This window comes from Fukomys damarensis, unplaced genomic scaffold (genome assembly GCF_012274545.1).
Source record: "Fukomys damarensis isolate Sample0158 unplaced genomic scaffold, DMR_v1.0_HiC HiC_scaffold_11, whole genome shotgun sequence".
NCBI lineage: Eukaryota > Metazoa > Chordata > Mammalia > Rodentia > Bathyergidae > Fukomys > Fukomys damarensis.
Window position 1 is genome coordinate 36,737,385 of NW_022900923.1, and position 3,225 is coordinate 36,740,609.

Genomic DNA, 3,225 nt, shown 5'->3' on the forward strand with positions numbered 1-3,225 from the left:
GGGGCTCCGGCCGCAGCTCGGCCAAGCCCGCTCCCACACGCAGGTCCTCCCGAGCTGTCGCCAGAGGCCCAGCCAGCGGACCTCGCCTCATTAGCATACGAGTGACGGCATGGGGGAGCCTTGGGGACAGCCAATGGGGGCGAGCTCATTAGCGGACGGGAGGGGGGTTCCAGACCCTTCTCTGGAAAAGCGGGTGCGGGGCGCCTGTGCTTTGGTTGCCTTCAGCTCGGGTGGGCGGGAGGAAAATATGCACCCTCCTGGAAAGGGAATCCCCGCTCCCAGCCCCTGGAAAGTCCCTCGCCCGCCCCCCTCTCACGTTCAGAAAGAAGAGAGGTGTTTCCCTGATCTCCAGGGGGGAAATGCAAGGCCACCTTAAGCTTCGGCTGAAGAGAAACAGATGCCTGGGAAAGCCCGCTGCAGCCCAGGTAGGTCACTGTTACCGCTGGCTGTGCTCCTAGCAACATGTGAATCCCAGGTTGCCCACCTTAGCGTTAAGTGTGTTCCTGGTAGTGGTTCGCACAGTCAGACTGATTAAGGAAACCAGGAGCCTAGAGCGAGCTTTTCAGTAACCACGGGTGCCCACATGATGGCTGCTGTAAGAGCTCTAGTTCTATCTGCCCACCGGGTCCTTTCCTGCAGGAACTGGTTTCCTTGGGGGTGCACACAGACCCAGAAATACTAACCACCTGGCAGCCTGGTCTGAGGGAGCAGAAGGACCGTCTCACTCTGACCCTGCCTATAGTTAGGAACCTCTCGATGTGCTTGGGAAAGTAAGTTCATAATGAAAGTCGCACAACATGAGAATCAAACTGCATACAAAGAGATTAGACATGCGTACCTATGTGGTAACACACTTCTGCATAGTGGAGCCGAGGAACACACTGAAAATTCACTAAGCCTTCTAGGCTCACTTACAGCCTATCTGCTTAAGGTAAGGGACTAAATGAGAAACAGCCAAAGGGAATAGTATGAATAGAGCCAGCGAGTTAAAAAAAAAAAAAGTTTGGCTTATGAAAGAAAAGGTGATTCATTTAGTGTGATAAATTCTCAATGGAGGTCGTGTAGCAGACAGTTTTAAAGAAGTTCAAACGCAGAAAGAAATCAGTAAAGCACGCAATCACATATAAAATAGGATGAGTAGTTGGAAGAGAATTGTCATATCCTTTGTCTCTGTCTTCAAACTCCATCCATTCTTGTAGGCAGTTCTGAAATGAGGTGTACTCCATTAGGTGCCCTGATATCTCTAGGGAGTGTGACCCTTTCATACCCCTGGTCAGTCCTTATTACGGCCTGACCTATTGTACTAATATCTGCATTTTTCTTAGCTCCCTTCTCTCCTGTTTTCCCATTCAAAAGACAGCAAAATCTTGTCAGATATTGTTGAAATGCATTAAAAGCTATTACACCTATGCAAGTACTACTTTAACATTTTAGCTTCAGAGTTATAAATTCATAAAATCATTGTTTACATGAAGCTTTATAGTCACCTTGACAAATAAGAAAGTTTATCATAACATCATCTGAAGAGATAGAGAGGCAGAGAAAGACAGAGATGAGAGATAGAATATCTGATTTGTGTTTTACACCTCATCATCTGCTCGAGATGGACCTCTGAAATTCATTTTTAATGTTTCAGGTTAATATTTTTATTCATATAGGATGCATTTACTTATTTCAGAAAAATCTGAAATATTTACAGTTCACAGACCTGGAGGACACAGGGTAGGAGTGGAATAACTATTGAGTTATTGACTCCAGACGTGCTGCAGGCTGATGAGCAAAATATTTCATGTTAAATTTTTTTAAGCCACTTAGTAAAACTGCTCAGCTAGCAGCGTCACAGCACAGCTGTTAACGATACTACTAATTGTAAAGTACTCTAATGTTTTAAACCAAACAAATTGGATCCATTTGCATCAATGATGTATTTTGTCCTAAGAGCATGCCTTAAATTTGCTGTCAAAGTGAAAAAGCCCCAAGTTCTAAATTTAAGAAAAAAATGTTTAAATACTTTACTGCAACATAGATACTATGGCATTCTTAAAATATAGCAATTTGAGGGCATCAAAACTTATAAAGTTATAATTGGAAGATCCTCTTGCTCTACTTTATACATTTTTAAATTTGTCTATCAGAAGACTTTTCATTTTTTTGTCATTAATTGGACTCTGAGCTCTCCTACCTGTGTGTCTACACTTTTGTTCTTTTCTTGTAATGTCATGTCATTCCCTGCTGTTAAAATATACTTTCCTCTTTCACACTTTTTACCTTGGTTTCCTCTTTTCACTGTGTGTTTTTAATCTCCTATCTCATAGAGTCTTTTCCTCTCTGTGTGTATATGAAAGCTTTTATTCTACTATAACATGAGATTCAATTTTTGGAGACAGTTTTAAGCATGGTTTCATACATTGCAATTCCGTAGCTCACTGGTGTTCTTAAGTTCTCTAATAACATTTACTGTGGATTATGAGCAATATGGGAGATTGGCCTCACACTGAAAAAGAGCACTCACCAAAAACCTTCTAATTAAGCTGACAAAGTAAAAAAATGTCAAAAATGTCAATTAGGAAAAGTGATTTCTTAGTTTTAAATTGTTTAATGTGTAAAAAGCACATTTGAGGATTTCTTATTTCCTCATTCTTTACATTAAAAAGTCCTTCTTAAAAATTTCTGATTTCTAGTATTGATTTATTATGCAAATAAAAAGAAAAAATCATTGCCTTGGCTGAAGAATGAGGCTAACAATTGAGAATGTATTGATAATTATTTTGTGTATAGTGAACATAATTGCAAATGGAGAAAATGAAAGAATTTGGCCCAAAACTAAGAAGCACGTTTATAACATATGTAATGTTTTGTGACCAAATTCTGCAATCTATTATTATCTCAATATAGCCCTATAAAAACTGACGAAAATAAAATTGAACTCTGTGAGACTACTCAGTTCATAAATGCTTCCTTTGTGTAAGCAAAAGAGGATAATGCACATCAATTTAGGAAACATCACCTAACATCTCAGGGTGAATGTGTTCTGTTTTTTCCACAAAGATTTAAGTGGCTACTACGAACTGAAGTTCTTATAGTCTAGTGGGTGAGGACAGCAAGTGCAGAATAGCAGACCATTCAGGAGCGAAAGTAGAATGTGCTGGATCCCAGTACTGATTAAAACTACCTACTGTAGGGGCCAAAGATTTAGCTCAGTGGTTCCACCGCCTGCCTCGCAAG